Here is a 6,296-nt window from a genome sequence, read left to right as displayed (position 1 = left end):
TGTGCAATTTCCTTACGCAGTTTCCTCCCCTTACAAGTATCGAAGTTTCCTGCACCCGCAACTATTTCGTCAAGGTTTTAACTAACTGTGACTTATTTCTTTGATATTCTTTTTTTACAATTTTGTATACAGTGGTTTCATAACTCAAATATTTGATGTAAAGATAGGGGAAAAAATAACAAATTTTAACATTACTGTGAGTCACAAATTTTAAATTCACGCTTGTATATTTAAAGCTTATTTACAAATTGAATATACAAGGACCGGGATAAACATTATAATTAAAATAAAAAATAAAAATATTGGCATGAAAATAAATGAAAATTCAAGAATTAATATTCAGTGAAATGCTTATCTGATTGCATTAATTCATGAACCAAAATATCAATGCCATCTATCAGTGAAAACTATCAATTTATTTAAACATTTTTTATATTATTCTATCGCATCTATTTTTTTAAGAACATCGAACCCGGAGCAAAATAGGAATTCAGCTATAAGTTATATTATATGAGATAAGCAACCTCCTTGCACAACTATTTTTTAACATTATACTGGGAGGTCAATTCGCTAGACTTTGAGGATATATTATGTACCATGCGCGCCGAAAATGAACAAAAACAATACGAGTCTTGTCTATGTCGCTTCAGACAGATGGCTGCGGTACTTTTAGCGCTGAAAAGTAAAGGGTCAACTTACTGAAATAACTGATATTTTATCATGTGTCAATTGCAAAATAATAGCACCGTCACCATTTCCGCTGATAAGATGTTGACGTCAAATCTTATGCAACCTGTCCTTTGATGTTCCATAGTTATAGGTTACCGCTATATTGAATATAGACAAACCGGGTTTCAATACTTGATTCTTTGTTATGATATCTTCGTCGAGAAATATCTTAGAATGGATTTTAATATTACTTTGTTGATGTAGATGTTTAGTAAAATAGAATTACGAGTACTTCTGTTTAATTGGGATCACAGCAATGTAATAAATAACTAAATAATTTTGGCGTTCGAACATATTTGTCGGTCAATAACAGTTGGTTGTTTTCATTTCGACATGACTGTCTTGGATCATTTATAAGACTATACGTAAACTATAAAATGACATTCAATAGAAACCACGACCCAAATTAAAATCTGATTGTTTTATTGTTCATATTGTACATAAACGCTGCTTACAACAAATCCTGCAGTATATGTGTTTAGAATACATATCAACAAAACGCTTCGATTGCTTAACACGTTTATTTTAAGTTTAGGTGCATGACGAAAACACCAATTGTCCTTTGAACGCGATCTCAACTTTCAATTTAAGGTAATTAGCGCAAGCGCAGATTGCACAACGATCTACAGAAAATAGTTTTGCGTTCTAAAAAAACAATAAACAGATTCGATCGTCAGAATCGATCTGCATGTTATTAAGCGACGGAAAGTTTGCCTGCAAATAAGTGCGAACACCGAGACCGACGTCTCATCATTACTGATGCCTCGGCTATGTTAATCTCAGAGCCTCTTTCGACGCCTATGTTTATACCATTATGTTTATGTCGTTAAGCCTAGTTGAACGGCGATGTGCGCGGGTTTATTTAGAACATGGCGATTAGAGCTTAATTTTATCAAAATCTTAATCGTATCTAAAACTAGTAGCTCTAGAAACGTAGCATCAGTTAGAAATCATCTACCTAGTTTGCTTATATGATGTTCCTGTTGCCAGATCGAGTTCGTCCGACCCTGGACTCACGAGATACTATGTAGATTTTCTTTTTTCAAATTAAAAAAAAAACACGCACGTTTTGTCTGATATCGAAAGACATACAGTTTATATTTTTAGAACAAAACGTTAGTTAATACCCTCTGCGAATTTTGTCCAATTCACGTCCCTACAATCGGTCTCAATGTCACTTTCTCGTGATAAACAACCTTCAGTCGTCTTTCTAAAATTGTTTGCTATGTTTGTATAAAAACACAGTCTTACCAACTACAGAGTCGATATATTTATTTTCTCAATACTTGGAGAGCACAAGAGAATGAACAATTTTAGCGAAACATAGAGAAATAAATTATACACTTACTTATACACTAAGTATGAACATCATTAATATAAGTATATATGATATAAAGGACATAATATTATATAAGTTACGGGTTAGTAGCTGACCCAATATTGGATATTCTTAGCAAAGGCAACCATCTCGGGTAACAGCTAGCTTCTAACCCCGCAACTTATATATCACGTCGACAACCTGTTTGATAAATGTTTCATTTATTCATCGGAATCGGAAAAATACGCCCTTTTGGTACGTTATAAAGATAAGTGACCAAAATGGAAACATATGGGGTGACCGCGTGACCAGTCCTTGACCAATGACGCTGCGCCATTTTGTTGGTTGTATGATGTAACCATATATAAGTACAAATGATAGAGAATACAGATAGAGTATACAGACTTGACTGTCAATCCAGGGGTCGCAGATTCGATTCCCCGCCGCACCATAAAATACTAATCGTCTTCCGGGAGGGACGTTAAAAGGGGGTCCCGTGTGACAGTGCTATACACTACTGCACGTTAAAGAACTGAAGTAGCTCTAGTCAGGGTTACATTCTGTCTGTGCCATATATGCTAAAAAACAACCTGAAATGACTAACAATCCTATCGGAGCATTTGCAAAATGGGCAAGGCCCGAGTGCGAGTAATCAGCTTTCATACATACACACGAGAATACGGAATAGATATTAATATCGTCCGTTAGTATAGAGATAGACTTTTGGTTCACAAATGAAAAGGGGGAAAAACACACACACACACACGCACACGCACACGCACAAGCATACGCACACGCACAAGCACAAGCACACGCACACGCACACGCACACACACACACACACACACATACACACACGCACGTACAACGTACACGCCCACCCCGATACCAAGATTGTTATCGGGTATGAACACGCACACATTTTAAATGACTGGCGGGTCCTAAAATATTTACAGCGATTCATTTTCGGTAAATTAAAACAATTGTATTAATTGTGGTACAGTTTTTTGAAGAAAGCACACATCTTTAATTACATTTAGAGGCAGAAAGATCGAAAGTCGAATAACAAAACAACAAATCATACAAGAACTGCAAGAAACATACAAGAAAGCGCTCTTTCAATAAACAGTTAACGCTTATAGCAATGGAGATATTTCCCCGTATGCAGTTTGACTGGAACAATAGTATTTGCTTCGCTCGCCTTCCAAATATTGATTTTATATTTGAACTCGTACATTAGATGATTAACAAAACAAAAACACAGAAAGTATACTGGATTTATACTGTGATGTATAAAATACATAACATATCATCATTTCTAGGTAAAACACATTGATCTTCATGGTCAACGCCCTGGTCAATATGAGATTTGTTTGTGTGGCTCTATATTTGTTTAATAGCTCATGCACAAAATTGATAACCGGTTTTGCAACGAAAACTTCATAAAATCACATTTTCGATAAACTTCTCAACTATAGCTTGATTATTCTTGTACACCAGGGTTGTCAGGAAAGTCCATGCACAAACATAGTAAATTTATTTTCTGTCTCTTTGAATGAAATGTAGTCTTGTTTGGGCAACAAATTATTGTGACAGCTACTAAATCTGAACAATTATGCAATAGCTGCTCTCACGTGCCGTGTTAATCTCACGGGTGGAAACGATAATCAATTTTGCGAGAAAGAATTTCTGTTCTGAAATGTTAATTTATATAGTAGCATGTGTACTATTAACAGCAATATTACGTTTACGACGTATTGAAAGTGTATTTTCAAACGATATTCATTAATTCATGTATAATTTTCCGCATTGCAATTAAATTTTTAAACCTGATATACTTTTTTCAAATGAGTTATTATTTTGAAACTGTTTACCTGAAACTATTTGAAGCTCAAACAATCACGATGACAGTTGGGCAGCAGCCATCAATTCACTGTATTCCGTAAAACCCTAAACGCAGACGTTTGCTGTTACACGAAAACTGGATCTATACTGGCCAGAAAAAGATTTTAATTACTAAGATGATTTTTTTCTGGTAATTATGCCTTTAATCAGAAGTATTTAGTGGGTAAAGCTCGAAGGCTTAAACTGCAGTATTGCATTAATGTAAAATTGATGATTAAAACTGTCATAATGTTTGTCAATGTTCGATGCCTTTTAAATGTCTGTATTAAATACTCTTGTGAACTATGGGGTTATGCTAATGCAAATAGAACGAATGCACTTGACGTTTTGCAATCAGTTTTTATATGTTACAATTATCACTTCCATGTCTGTATATATTTACAAGTACTAGTTGATGGAAATAAAGGATTTTTTAACTGGGTGACAAATGCTAGAAAAACAGCTAAATATTTTTGAACACGTGTTTGATATGAATTTGCTCACGAATTCAAATGTGGAGTTATAGATACACTTGAACAATGGCGACATGGATGATGTAGGTGGCAAACAGATCATATCGTGATAAATATTTTCCTTTTTTGCAATATTTCAGCATTTGACTATTAAATCATTCTCTATTCCATCGACAACTCCTAAACGGCTGCGATATTTGCAAAGCTTTTCATTTTAACTGAACGAACAACACTGCTCCTTGATAAACTTAACACCCTCAATGACAGCTCGAGAGCAGTTATATTGTATTGTGTTTTTCCACTACAGAACATAAAAAAGGTCTGACACAAAGTTTCAATTTCCCGTGGGGTTATTCTAATGACACTTCTCCAGTGATCTAGCAAGTACATGGGCTGTTGAGAAATAACAATGATGATTTTTAAAATCGAACGGTCACTTAATTTGAACAGAGCTTAATCATATATCTCAAAATACAATCAGCTTCCGCTGTATACTCTAAAGTTTATTCCATAAACTGACACTGAACATGGATTTGGACAAAGGCAAATGGGCGTTAAAGAACCACTTTTCTGGTAAATATTGAGGAAAGGGATTTTCTGCCAAGAAACAATTCAGTTTTGTAAAAGATTCAAATTGATTTAACTAATTTATTTTTATTTGACATAGAAGTTGTTTGATACATGTTCTTCAAAAGTTACTTGTCAACTCAAAACATAATTATTTACACTGGAAACAAGGGACATGAATAGCGTAACACACTTTAAAGATTGAAAAACTTTCTTCCAGAGTGTTTAAACTAAGAGAGTCTGAGATAGGGTTTAAGAGTTCAATATGAAAATTCAGATTTCCGAGATTAACTATGCACGGCGTATGTTTTCCCCGTAAGTAATAGTTCTGTTCTTGTAATAAATAGTAAAAATTGCATTCCAGAATGAAGATTATCGGAATATGCAGCCAAGAAAGTATCTTAAGATATCATATCTTAAGAGAATTTTAATATCTAGCAATACTATTTCACGAAGTGAACGTAAATGCATGGGTTGTTACCAAGTTGACAATGAAGATGAGTACCATTTTGTGTGTAAAAGCCTGTATTATACAGTTATAGCACATAATTACATTTAATTTCATTATTATGTACGCACATCTGCGTCTTAATACCACCAACGATTAAATGTGAGCTGCTTAATGATACAATACAAGCCCAGTAGTAGAACAATCAAACATAAACCATGATTAGTGGCACAAGGTAAGGATTCAAAGGACAATGAACTAGAGACACAAACATAAACACACTACATAAACAAATACAAACACCACAAACAGCGCAAACGCATCAAAACAGCTTAACCGATAAATGATTCGATTGCCGCCTATGAACGGTCAATGAAACACGAGTTCACTGAAACAAGAGTCCACTGGGGACTTAAAATAGATTGTATGACCATAACCTCAAAGCTATGTAATTATGTTAAGATGCACTCTATATGCTATTCTCAATATAATTGTAGAGGACTGTATCCTCTGTTACCATACTTGTTCCCATACTAGATCCCATTATGTACTGTGACATTGATACTGACTACAAACTAAATTTTGACATACATATACAGAATATTTGCAAAAAAGCAGCTATTCGAATTAATGTTCTGAAAATAGGTCATAAATTAAGAGTAGGTGAGTTTTCTGAGTGATTGAACCGTGGTCTTGTGGTAACACACTTGACTGTCAACCCAGGTGTCGCAGGTTCGATTTTCCGCCGCACCTCTTAAACAATACATATCGTCTTGCGGGAGGGATATCAAAAGGGGGTACCGTGTGACAGTGCTATAAACTGGTGTTAAAGCACGTAGGGTATCTCCAACCAGGGTCATATTCTGTCTGCGCACTA

Source organism: Mya arenaria, chromosome 4 (genome assembly GCF_026914265.1).
Source record: "Mya arenaria isolate MELC-2E11 chromosome 4, ASM2691426v1".
NCBI lineage: Eukaryota > Metazoa > Mollusca > Bivalvia > Myida > Myidae > Mya > Mya arenaria.
The sequence above is the reverse complement of the archived record's forward strand: the minus strand, read 5'-3'. Positions refer to the sequence as shown.